Consider the following 14,450-nt stretch of genomic DNA (forward strand, 5'->3'; position numbering starts at 1 on the left):
CACAACACAATTGTTCACCACCTGCTGACCAATACCCAGCCTGCCCCTGAGCATCAATCAGTCCCCCATCTCGATAACTCCCCCATTTTATATACTATGCATGGCATTCTCTGGTATGGAATATCCCTTTGGCCAGCTGGGTCAGCTGTCCTGGCCATGGTCCCTTCCTAGCTTATTGTTCATCTCCTCACTGCCAGATCATGGAAAACTGAAAATCCTTGCTTAGGGTAAGCTCTACTAAACAACAGCTCTACTAAGTATGTTATCAACTACTGTCATCCTAAGCCCCAACTACAGCACTATCCCAGCTACTAGGAGGAAAATTAGCTCTACCCCAGTTGAAACCAGGACAGAAACTTTCAGTGTTCCCTATATTACTGAGAAATTAAGGGTTTAACTTCTACCATGATTGGCCATGTAGAGAAGTATTTTCACATATGGAAAACCGTTCTCAAAGTGAGAAGAGTTTTGAAGATTAATAGCCAAATTTTGTTGATCACCTGTTCCAGTAGGCAGACTCCTGATCTCCCATTTAAGAACACATAATCTTCTGCTTTATCACAGATTTCTTCCCACACAGTGAATTCTCATCAGCTCATAGAAGCAATATGTTCCTCATCAAGTCTGTTAATTTTAATGATTTTTTAATAGGCTTTGCTTCTTTGCCAAAGTCTCGTCCCCAGTGCCTCTTCAGTGAGCTGTGTCAAGGTAAAAAGGAGTTTCCCTTTCAAACTATTTCAGTTAGCACAAACTCCTGAAATCTGGAAGTACCAAATCAATTTGAACTCTTTACAACATTTGCAGTGTTAGATATGGTGTGTGGTTCACCAGCAGTGTTCAGACAAGTACTTTCATGACTCTGCATGCAGAATGCAATATTTGTGAAAGTACAGATCAGCTTATGTCCTGGTACACTGCCATCCATATAAACAACTGGAAAAGAAGAAAATATGAGACTGTAAAAGGACGTCCTGCTCCTGCTTTAGGTATCCATTGTTAGTCTTGCCCTTGCTTCATTTGCTGTAATGATACATTTCTACTCACTTGTGTTTTTCTTCTATTGATAGAGAACTATTGAATTTCATATGACCTATTTCAGATAAGCACAGTTATGCTTCATATAACAGTGTACAGATGCAGGCTAACTTAAGTGGATACAACGTTATACAGAAAAATATTGAAAATCACCCATTTTTTTGTTCCACCAGGAGGGTTATTATCCCAAATTTTCTTCCTTTTCAATCTTTTGTCTCTGCACTAGCACCATGGAGTGGAAGGAGCCCTCTAAGGCTCTAACTCCATTTCACTGGCCTCACTCAAATCCTGTCTCATAATTCTCATGGGAATCAATGGCCCATCCATACACAAGTGGGGATGAAGGTGTTGTCTTTTCTCCTTCTCTTGCGTAATCTCTTTTAAAGTCTTTATTTATTATTTTAGTCTTTGCACATGAACTTCCAACTACTTTTTCTTTATTCAGATGGTATTTTGCATAGAGAGGCAAGAAGACTTAGTAGCAAAAGAAAAAAAGTCTTGATAAAAAGCAGCAAAATAATAGAATCTCTACCTAACTGCCTTCAGCTGCTGTCAGTATCAAATAACTCTTATCTCCAAAGTATAAAATTTGGTAGAAAAATCTAGCTGTTTGACTCACATTCTGTAAACATGAATTAATAATCTCAATGCCATAGTCGCCATTAGCTGCAACTCTTCACTAAATGTGAAGGAGGATTGATCATGCTCTGTGTACCCATCTCAATTAGCTCAACAATGAATTTGTCAAGCAAAAACATTTGATTAATATTCAAGAGACTTCAGGTGGGTGAATAAAACTAGTACAACAGCAACAACAAAGAACATTTTGTGTTAGCAACTCCCTCTCTTGTTCAAGTATTCTGAAGGATCAGGCTACTTAGGTCAATGACTGCTTATTTGAATATTTTTCTCCTGCGGGGTAACTAGTTCTGTAAATATGGCTCTGTTAAGAGTAGAGATGCATGGTGAACTATGACTCAGAAAACACTTTCTACACTTTTCTGGTAAAGAACACTTAACCCTTCAGTGCAGTTAAATAGAAAACATGAATCTTACCAGTACCTGTGTCTAGTCACGGTCTTGAGTGGATTTCTGCTCAACACAAACCTTAGGCATAATGCTAAACAGGAACTAGGGATAAAAAAATTATCCCATTTTCACACTTCAAGGGTTCAAACTTTTCTCCCTTTCCTTTTCCAGACTTCTATTAATCATTGTATTGCTCATTTAATCTTTGGCTAGGTAGAAATGAAAAAGAGGGAGCAAAAAAGAGAGAGGGAGCAGATATTTTTATATATTTTGTTAATTTTACATTGCAGTGGGATGCATGGCAAGGTTTTGATAGTGAGGGGATAGTGAGGCTACAGGGCTGGGTTCTGTAAGGAACTGCCAGGAGGTTTCCCTATTTCTGACAGAGCCAATGCCTGCTCCAAGAAAGAGCCACTTGGCCAAGGCCAAGCCCTAACCATGGTTGCACCTTGGGACAATGTATTCAAGAAGGAGAAAAATAACACAGTAGCTGCAGCCAGAGAAAAGAGTGAGAATATGTGACTGGAACAGCTCAGCAGACACCCCAGGTGAGTGCAGAAGGAGGGGGAGGAAGGGGTACTACTGGTGCCAGAGCTGAGATTCCCCTGAAATCCGTGGTACACACCATGGTGAGGCAGCTGTGCCCTTGCAGCCCATGGAAGTCCATGAGGGGGTCAGATACCCACTGCATCCCAGTAAGGACCCCACCTTGGAGCAGGGGAAATACTGTGAGGAAATCTGCCCCTGAGGAGGAAGGAGCAGCAGAGACAACATGTGATGAACTAACCAGAGCCCCCATTTCCTGTACTCCTCTGCCACAGAAGACACAGAAAAATCTGCATGCAGTTGTGTTCAGGGAGAAACGAAAAGTTGGGAGAGAAGGTGATTTAAGATTTAATTTCTCACTATTCTACACTGAATTGATTGTTAATAAGTTAAATTAATTTCCCTGAAGTCAAGTCTGTTTTGCTACTGATGGTAATTAGTGAATTTTCTCTCCCTGTACTTATTTCAACCTCTTCACAGGAGGATACAGGAAAAGGAGGAATCAAAACTGAGCCCAGGCTAAAATCAACATAATCATGTAGTTAGTGACCTTACAGAATGGCAAAGTATTAAAGACATTTATTTCAGTGGTCTGTCTCTAGGTTAAAAAAAGCTGAACCTCCTGTACTGAGAATGCTTTGACTAATCTAGTTTCTTTTGTTTACACTTTCACTATTTGATCAGGAGTTACTCAAATTAAATAGCTGCCTTGTCTAAATTCTGATCAAAAGAGCTCTAATAACATATCTCAGTGAATTCCTCAGTCTCCTCACTTCTGTTTCATACCTTCCCTGTCACCTTCTGAGCAGATACCACTGTTACTCCATCTAGCTGAAACTCCTGCCAAACCCATCTCTTGTCCTTGAACTGCTATCCCAATTATTGTCCGCACAGCTGCTTAGAGTTCCTTTCTTGTTATCCATGCTGAATTTATTCTGAATTTATTCAGTTTATTATGTGTTACATTAAGCTCAATGCAAGTTTTGTAACCCAAATCCTGGCCTCTATTAGGAGAAAGATGACCAGCAGGCTTAGGAAAGCTTTTATCTCCACTCTGCTCAGCTGGTGAGACTGCCCTGGCAGACTGCAAACCAGTCACATGAATCCCTCCTCAAAAGGGACGTGGAGAAATAGCAAAAGGTCCTGCAGGGAACAAGAATGATGGACAGAGGCAGTGGGCAGGTATCCTGTAGAGACAGGTGGAGGGAGCTGAATTGGTTAAATTATTTGAGAGGGAACTAAGGGACATGTATCCTATTTATAAAGCCGAACCAGAATTATGGGTTCAAATGCTTCCCGGCAGCACCAAATGATTCATCAGGAAGCAGCAGTCACAAACTATTTCTTCACAGGCTCAGATTTGAAAAACCTTTTCACTGAGAGTAGTGCAGCATGAAAAGAGGTTATGCAGAAGCTGTGACATCTCCTTTGTTGAAGCTTTGGAACAACAACGACTTTGGCTAGACATAGCCACAGCTGACCCAGACACCACAGCAGTCCTGGCTTTGAGCAGGAGGTTGATCTAGATGACCACCAGCACTCAGTTTGAGTCCTGGGATTTGATTCAGCTATGCCAGCATCAGCCACCAGCTAGAAAGTTCATTTTCAATTCCTAGAGAGCAGATAATGCTATGAGCCACAAGGTCCCCTAAATCAGCTTTAGTGACAGACTCATAATGAATGGAATTGAACATCAGAACAGAGACAGTAGATAAGGTAGAAAGGTATTCTGAGTTACCAAGAATCTCAAAACTTCATCAGCTATTCAATCTTATTTTTATTATAAGTAGGGAGAGAAATGTACTTATTATTACTCTTATTACTATTATTCCTTATTTCAGCTCTTATAAGCTTTGGCTTGTTATTCTTAGTCTTTGCTAATGGGCTGCTTATGTTGGTTCCTCTTGATGAAGTTATAAGGGTGATTAAGTTATTCTTTGTAGTTATTTAAGTTCTGTCTTGTTTTCAGTCCAGACAAGCAATCACATTGTAATAAAAGATATAGACAAGAGAAAAAAATATATATATTTCTTTTAAAATTTAGGATGTGTGATTAGATTTACTGGGAAACATAGACCAGTCTCTGCTAGCGCAGGCTGATATTATGTACACTCTGGATTAATTGGTGGAAATTAAGATTTACATGCTGTTCTTTCTCATAAATTCTTCAGCTTTTAGTTAGATTTCAACCCTGACATACAGTTGTCACTTTCATCTCACTGATAACATACACAGTAAATCAAAAATTGAGTTATTTTGTAACTTCCAAACAACAGGACTGTATTGGAAAAGGCTTTTTAAGAGTTAATGGTTTCCAATAAATAAGGATCATTTTCAAACCGCTTGACTAAATGCTCAGACAATAGATTATAGAGTGAGAGATTAGCAGTGGTAAGGTTTACCAGCTAAGATAGCCATGCTAAAGAAAATATACTCAACACCTCTCTAAGATAAATGAACATTTAGTAAATATTGTAAATGACACATGAGAAATGCAATACACCAGCACAAATCAAAACTGAATTATTCAGCAACATTTTTATGGAGCAGTAATTCAAGTGCATTTTAACTATTTTCAGAGTTCCATTGTATTGGAGGTGGAGTCATCTCAAAGCACATAGAAGCCTTAATTGTCAGGTAAATTTAATTTATCTCAAGTATGAGGTCCCCAGAACATTAAGAAACTAGGGAAATATATGTATGTGTGTGTGTGTTGGAGTATGTAAAACAGTAGCCTCTCTGAGTCCCTCAGAGAGAGATCAGAATGCTGGGATTGAATTGAATTAAAACCTTTAGAGAAATTAAAGTATATTAAGTCACATAGATATGAAATATAAGTATAAATCTAAGTTTTAAGTAAGTAAGAATATGTTTTAAGTGCCTTGAGAGAGTAAAAAACCCTAGAAAGTAGTGCAAAGTTTCGGTCTCATTGAAAGCTCAAGAACTCAGCGCCAGACATAATGAAAACATAATAAGAATATTGCTTACATTTTTTAGATAGAGCACATAGAACCATTTACATTAATAGACAGAGCTATATGTGTAAGTTATGTGTAAGAATTAACACTACTTGCATACTATAGACCTAGAATTCTACTAGGTGAAGAAGGAATGTTTTAGGTTCATGTTTTTACCTCATTGGATGATTTGCGAATAAAAAACACCTGTATTGGGGTGGAAAGGCATCCTCCACCATCATCATCATCATCATCATCATCATCATCATCATCATCACTACCACTACACATAGAGAAGGAGAAGGAGAAGGAGAAGGAGAAGGAGAAGGAGAAGGAGAAGGAGAAGGAGAAGGAGAAGGAGAAGGAGAAGGAGAAGGAGAGGGAGAGGGAGGGGGAGGGGGAGGGGGAGGAGAAGGAGAAGGAGAAGGAGAAGGAGAAGGAGAAGGAGAAGGAGAAGGAGAAGGAGAAGGAGAAGGAGAAGGAGAAGGAGAAGGAGAAGGAGAAGGAGAAGGAGAAGGAGAAGGAGAAGGAGAAGGAGAAGGAGAAGAAAGGGACAGGAGAAGAAAGAGACAGAAGAAGAAGAAGAACAAGAAGAAGAAGAAGAACAAGAACAAGAACAAGGAGAGAAGAACAAAAGAACAGAGAGTTGCTGCAGCTGCTTTTGCTTGGGACTCTATGCCAGAAAGCTTTAACACAGACTTTAATATTCTGGACTCTTTGCCTTTGAGACTGATGTGCTTCTGCAATAAACAACTTGGCAGCAACCAACAACTGTTCTTGTCTCTTTGAGGACCTAAACACATGAATAATGCTCACACTCTCTCTCTCTCTCTCTCTCTCTCTCTCTCTCTCTCTCTCTCTATATATATATATATACACACATATATATAATAAGAAAATTTTCTATATATATATATAGGTGTATATATATATATATATATATATATATATATATATATATATATATATATATATATATATATATATATATATATGAAATTTTCCAATATCAAAGCTGACTGAAACCATGGGGAGACAGAATCAAATGATAAAAGCACCTTTTATGCCTCTCTTTTATATATGTTGTCCACCCACCCCTGCCCAGAATATCACACCAATTAAATTGTCATTTCATGTTGTTTTCTCGCTGTAATTTGGCCTTGCACATTTCTGCTAGAGTGGTTTTTCCTGTTTGGCCCAAATGTGAGCCTTTTGTCTGAGATCAATTTTAAAGAATGAGCTCAGTTCTATAGACATCTGGTTGATTATTGCCCTCATGGCTGGGGTTAATCATGAAGTGGTTATTGGTCTGGATTTACCATCTTTCAAAGAGCTTTACAGAGGAAGGAGATAAGCATTGCAACAATTATTTTGAGCTATACTGAGAGAGCTAGTTCCCTCTCTCCAGCTGCGTTTTCCCTCTCAAATATGCTTCCATGGTAACATACACAGAGCTGCTGCAATGGTGAAGTTAATCTCAGAAGTTTGGCTTTCCCAGATGCTAATATTCTGCACCAAATCTTAATTGAAAACCTAGTAGCACACAGTAGAAATAATATCTGGCAATCTTCATGTTACTTTTGCTTCCTGATCTATTTCCAATTATCTTCTATATCAGGTAGTATTTAAAAAGCACTGCTGTACAAAAGACTAGTATTAAAAAAAACAAACAGAAACAAACAAAAACAAACACCCCCCAAAAAAAACCCAAAAAAACAAAAAACAAACAAAAAAACCCAAACAAAACAAAAACAAAAACAAAAACCCCAGAAAATTTATAATAAATATAAACTTAAAGGTAAATACACTAATGGAAATTAGGATAATTCATACTTTATAACTGATGCACCATAGAAATGTAATAAGCATTCCAGTGGAGGGGTGGCTGTTGAGTAGGTGGATAATATATTGTATGAATAAGGCCTTGGCATCCTTGGTGCCGGGCACAAATTCTAAAACAACTTCTGATAGTACTTGTGTTAAATGTCAGCCAACATATGTTGCTCATATCAGGGTTGCTCCTTTTTACTGGGAGGTCAGCCACAAGGTCTTTGTTGAATAGATTTGATAATAAGCGAACTATATGATTTTTCTATTGAGAATAGAATTTTCTCTGTGGTGTATCCTTGAACATTCATCAGTATTGATACAGAACATCCAGAAATAACTGACTAGAATAATATGCATTAAAAGTATCGTGCATCTTTTATCCCTGTCAGTGCAAAATCTAGTTTGTTAATCTATTTACACGTTTTATTTACTTAAGAGGACTTGAAGGTGAAGTCCATGAAGAATTGCATCTGTCTTCCAATTAAGGAACTATGCTTCTGGCACTGTTATGAACACTGGTATTGTGCAAAATATGTTTTGGGTTTACTCAAAATCTCCTCAATTCTAGACAATCTCAGGTTAGCTTTAATGTTGCTGGATCATTTTAGTCATAATAGAATACTGGGAACATGCTTGAATATTGACAAAAATATTTATACTTGAAGAAATTTCCAAACACCTTATAGGAACTCTGCCGCAGAATGAAAATCTTCCAAGGGGAATTTAGTAGTCTCTTTAACCAAAATAACTTTTTCATTCTTGTCTTACTGTAGATGGATTCCAAAACAAACATCAAATAGGAACTGTGTCCAACAGATTTTTTCACTGCATCTCTCTTTTTCATATTCTAAACAAGAGTCACAACAAGCAGGTAGGATATGATCAGTTTATGTAAGAATTATAAATGAAGATTAACTGGAGTTGCTCGAATAATTTGATTTTTGTTACTCTCAATTTAAAATTGCCTCATGGTTTATAAGGCTTGTCTGTTCCTAATATGTAAGTATGAGAGAGAAAACTGTTTTGCTTGCAAAAGACTACCTTCCAAACATGAACAGCTGCTATTTTGTCCCAGCCTGAAAAGCTGAGCTTTGGGCTGTATGAACATTTTCCATTACATCAACATGACATTAACCTGCAAATAAAGTCATAGCTAAGGGTCACATTTGCAAACAGATGAGGCATAGACATAAATGACCATTTCTGTTTGCAGCCAAGCTGAGTGCCAATCAGGCAGTTGCATGTGTAGCAAGGCAAGTGAGCAGATGATAGAAAATTTCCAGCACATTTTCCCTCCCCAGAGAGAAATTCTGAATGAAACACTAGATATACTAACAGATGAAAATTTCTAATGTTTTATCATGTCCATCTTTCCATTGTCAGTGAATGGAATCAGCTGTGAATTAAGTTATTGCCATTCATTGCTGCTCATGCGCTTTGTTCTCTGCCAACAGCTTAGGGGAGTCAGACTCTCTGCTTCTGTGGTTAGGGAAGTGGAATTGTGGAGCTCTTTGACAGTTTTGCTTATAGTAAAATACTGACATATTCAGCCTAAAGTCATTCTTTGCCATTATGTTTGCTACTAAGACGCTTTGTAAAGAGTTTAAACTGGTGTGACTGTCCACTGTATTATACAGAAATGTATTAAAATACATTTTATTGAGTGAAAACCATGAAAAGAACCATAATGAAGGCTAAGATTTAGAGTTACATGTAAGGTCAACTTAGTTTTAGATAATAAAAGAATGACATTAACAACAAAATATTATTCCTGACCTAACATATGGGGAAAAATTAGGGTTTGTACTGAGCTAACTTCAGTTTAAAACTGTTAGAAATGGATATATGCAATCCTTCAAAATCAGTATGGTAACTTATTCTTTTATTTTTTAAATGCAACTGGAAAAGGACAGAAAGTAGGGAAGAAGATTATGAAAGACTTCAGGATGGTTGACAGAAGCAACTGTATTTTTAAAAACTCTGTTATAGCCAATCAAGTAAAGATCAAATGATGGTAATAAAGGAGATGGGACATTGCTTTCCTAAAGTTTCATCAAATGTAACCTGTGTTTTTATCAGCAAGTGATCTTTCTCTTGATTTTCATGTTTCAGCAACACTGAAAAAAGGCTGTAGAATAGCTACACATTAGCTGTACACATAATAGTGACTTTTTCTATGAACAGTAGTAACTGTATAATCTTAACTAAGGCTATACAGTCAATGGTTTTTCTACATGCAGCCTTACAAACTACTTGCAAATACTGAAGTCCAATTATTCAAAGAATCAATCTCCTCATCATATATTCCTTCAATTCACCATATATTGCCTTCTTGATAGTCTGAGATCAAGCTTTACAATTACAAAGGCAACTAATTTCAAACATATTTAATGACTGAGCAGAATTTTATTTTTTGTCTCTTGGTACATGATACTAATAGTGGATGTTCATGATCTTTGGAAGAAGCAATTGAATTTTCCAGTACAATTTAGAATTATAATAACCATATCAAACAATAACTATCTAAAAATGAACAAATATGCATCACACACATGCTCTTTTCATTTTTACAGATTTGATTAATTCTTGTCCCTGTCCTTCCATTCATTTGTCACGTAAAATTGTGTGCTTATGTTAAAAAAATGACATATCCATTTACTGTAGGTAAATCTGTGTCAGCTGTATAAAAGTGCATAATAAGTGAAAGCAAAATTATCCTTGTAAAGTCATTATTAATTCCAGTAAGGACAAAAATATATTTTACATATATATAATATATTTAATTTCTCCCCTTTTGCTTCCTTCTTTCCTCATTCTCAACCTTTGCTCTAGTAACAGAACTAAAAAATACATTTCAGGCCCAAGAGTAGACACTGTAGTTTCTGTAACTGTACACCAAAGTGGATAAAATAAGAGGAGAAGCATGCAATTTAATACATTTCTGACTAGCAAGTTGCCACAGAAGAAGCTTGGAGGCTGATCAGCAATGGGAGTTGGATGTTCTATAATTGTCTCATAGAAAATATCATGGTAATAAAACAATGATCTTAATCATGTCCAAAGTTCTAAAAGTGAATGTATCAACAAAATAGCATGAGTCCATAAATTAAAAAAAAAAACAAAAACCAACAAAAACCAACCAACCAACCAACCAAACAAACAAAAACCAACTTTTGTGGACTCTTGTCATCATTTTGCAGTGGTTAATTTTGTTCAGCCAGACTGAAGTACTACAAGCATACATTAATGCTATTTATAAACTCAACTTTTAATATACTATACTCCTTTAAGGAACAGCTCCAATAGATCACTCCAAGTGGATCTTTTACAACAATTTTAGGAGAATTGGGAAAAAGTCCATGAAGTTTACTTACTGGAAGAATACTTACTGGAACATGAGAGATGGCAATCCATCAGTTTTTTACTTCTTTGCTATGAGAAGTAATGTTAAAAACTTTTTGGAGGAAAGGAACAGGGAAGATGGTCAATCAGGCATATTTTTGTCATAATGGAACATAAAATTGATGGAATCTGACCTCAGAGTATTTCTCAGTATCTCCCTACAAAATAGCAGCTATTTAACATCCATCCTCTGGTTGTTTTCTTTGTTGAGCTCCATGGTGATTCTAAATACTAGATGTAAATGGAGGTTTTAGTAGAGTGGTTTTCTTCACAGCTGGTTCAGGACTGAGACAGTTCAAAAGCAGAGCAATAACTTTTCAGCAGTCCAGGCATTCAGGAACGCAGGCTCAGAACATCAAAGGGTCAATTGTATCTGGAAATTTGAGTCTGAGGGTTTTGGAAGAGCTGCAAGGCTGTAAGGGCTGACAGTCCTTCATTTAGGAAGTGTAATTACTGGTCTTCTCCTCCAATGCAGTAAAACATTCTGTTTTGTTCTGCTTACATCAGCATGCAACAAGTACAGTATTTAATCTCAGGATAATCAAGTATTATTATCTAATACAATAATCCTTTGGCCAGTAGTTGAAAATAAGCTATTTTCCAGTTGTATACTTGTGTGTGTGTCTGTGTGTGTGTGTGTCTTTTAAGTACAGCAGTTTATTTGAAAAGGCAACCCACATGTAAAAGCAATAGTCATTGAAATAATTTATAAGAAATATATAACAGCAACCAGTTCCCTCATCCTGAATTTAAAATCAGAGCCATAACTTTGTGTATCAAACTTCTCCTGTGGATCAAACAACTCGTGTGTTTCCCACATGGGAATTTACAGCAGCAGCCCAGACGTGCTGTAGCCAAGATCCTCCCACTCCCCAAGCTGGCATGGAAAGGTGTTAGGATGGCATTTTCCCCCTGATTCTGGCTGTTTTCTCTCTGAATTATAAGGAGAAAGGATGCTCATTCCCACTCTGTGAAAGCAAGGAAACAAAGCTGCCAACCACAACCATCTGAGAGTATTTTCCAATGGAATGATGAGTTGCATATTATGGTCTGTGTATTATACAGGCAGGAGAAAGGAAAAGATGGTGAGCTGGGACAGCTGACTTGCTTAGGAAGATTTAACAAGACTCCTATCTGCTGAGAGTGGAAGGTATCAGAGAAAAAGGACATGCCCTTTCTCCTTAAAATCCTTTCCAGTGGGATGCAGTTCAGCACCTATTCCCATATAGCTATCACACTGGCCTTTTCTATATGCAGGAATGTCCTGGTGAGATGATGGTGTGGTGGGTGCCAAGCCAGGCTTGGCAGTCAGGGAGGCCAGTGGTTGGGACAGGACCTGGGCTTGGGGCTCTGAGGCAGCTGCCAAGCATGAAGTGCTTTTCCTGCTTCAGGAAGTTCAGCCAATGGTGCAGTCACCTCTGTCTTGCTGCTGGTCCCCACAGGATGAGTGCCTGCAGGAGTTTCCAGTGTGCAGCTCAGTGAGGGAAAATAAATGTGATTGTACTGTGAAATTCATAAAGCCATGCCTTGTTTTTAGGTAGACCTTCAAACAACAACTGCTCCAGGGGGCTGAGACAAAGGAAGAACACTTTTCTACTTAACTAACAACCTAAAGAAAATGTCACTAAGCATTGCAGTTTGCAGTGTGTCAACCAGATCTGCACTCTCCACCCTGTAACAGGCACAACATGCACTTCCAGAATGATGTCAGATGGCAGCAAATGGGTCCTCTCCTTCTGTGGATGTCTTGCCATCTCCTGGCATGTGCTGTAGCAGTGGGGAGAAGCACCAGCTGGAAACACCAGGATGCCTCAGCTATGAACTCACAATGCTCAGGTAGGGCTGTGGCCAGCAGTGCATCTCAACATAAAACACAGAGCTTGTATTCTTTTCAAAACAAGGCTTTTTAATTTTAGTAGCCACAAAAACAAACAAACAAAAAAAAACAAAAACAAAACAAATCAAACAAACAAACAAACCAACAAAAACCCCACACCAAAACAACAATAAACTGAAAAACAAACAATCAAACAAAAGCCCACAAAAACCACATCCAAAACTATCCACATAAAACACACCCACTCACCCTGCAGTATCTCTATATCTTTCTGTTTGCTTAGATAACTGATAATTTTAAAGTAGACAATGTAGGAAATATGTGCACTTCAGCTTCTAACTTTGTTGACCAGCTTGGTGCCACAATATCCACTGGAGATTTATGTAGCCTGCACTAAGCTTCAGCAACTGCTCAGCAAGAGACTTGTATGAAGGATGTCAAAACTCCAGTACTGCCTTTGGGGTAGGAAGTATTTGCAAAGTCTCACAATAAGATTAACATTTCATAGATTTCATTGCAGATTCTGGGTGGCAGTTCAGAAGCACTTATCAATTCAGTTGCTGATGTATTCATTTCAATCTCTCCTCCTGCTTTTTGACCTTTGTGATAAGGAGTAAATCACCCATAGCCCTGAATGACTATTGACATATCACAGCCACTGAACCAGAAACAATTAGCTTTTGTGAACTGACCTATGTTGCCATGTGAGCAGGTATACATATTCTAAGTATAATGCAGGCCAGAGTATTTAGCTGGTAGAATTCAACTCCAGCAAATGTTAGCCTCAGTGACAGTTCACCACCACCACCAGAGTTTGTCAGTATCAAGCAGATAAACTTTGACTGCCAGAAATAAAAGAAGTTGGAATCATCCATGCTACAGTGCAATGAAGATGCACAGTAACAAAGCTTCTGTAACCAAGGCAGCTTTTGCTCCTAGACCTTCATGTTTACTGAAAGGTCACGATGATGCACACAAGAAATAACTCCTTCTGCAGAGACTGAAAGGTGAACTATAGGTGGGATCTCCCCTTCTCTGTTTAGACTAATCTATAATGTGAATTTCTAAGGTTCAGTTAGAACATGTATTCAAGCTAGCTTGGAGCACCACCACCATTTTTTACCTTTGAACTTACCAGACTTTAAAATTAAGTCCATCTTACTTGCATATAATTTCTTTCCTCTGCAAAACACAGCCTCCTTGATTTTATACTTTCCCAGACACAACTGCACTTCCAGAGCTGCTCTGTGAAAATTGATTTTCATTTCTGTTCATTGTGAGAGAAGCTTTGTGCTCGCCTGATATGTCAAAATCTTCTTCATAGGCTTGAAGAATTACCAAGTACTCCTTATCTGTTCTGAGAATAATGGTTTACTTGGTATCTCAGCTGAGCATGTTTAAGCCACAGCTAAGGTATTTTTTATTCTACTAGATAAATGACTACCTCAAATTTTGTAGATGCTTGAAGAAAATTCTCATAGTTTTGCATTCAGATTGGTGTTTGAAGTAGGAGTATAAAGAGTTTTCCTCACCTATGTCACTTTTTACCAAGCTCTACAAGTTACAACTGAGAGAGAAGAATAATAATGAAAATTTGATACAAATATTTTATACAAAGCTTCTTTTGAACAATGTAAGGTTATTTGAAATTAGGATAAATTTTAAAAAACCCCAAACTTTCCACAAATGACAAAAAAAAAAACCCCAGCTGTCTGGCATTTCCAGCTGTGTCAGACAAGTATAACGTGCAGTTACTTACACATATAGAAGTTTTAGATCAACAAAACAACAGTGGCCAGGGCAAGGATGTATAC

This window comes from Cinclus cinclus, chromosome 1 (genome assembly GCF_963662255.1).
Source record: "Cinclus cinclus chromosome 1, bCinCin1.1, whole genome shotgun sequence".
Classification (NCBI taxonomy): domain Eukaryota; kingdom Metazoa; phylum Chordata; class Aves; order Passeriformes; family Cinclidae; genus Cinclus; species Cinclus cinclus.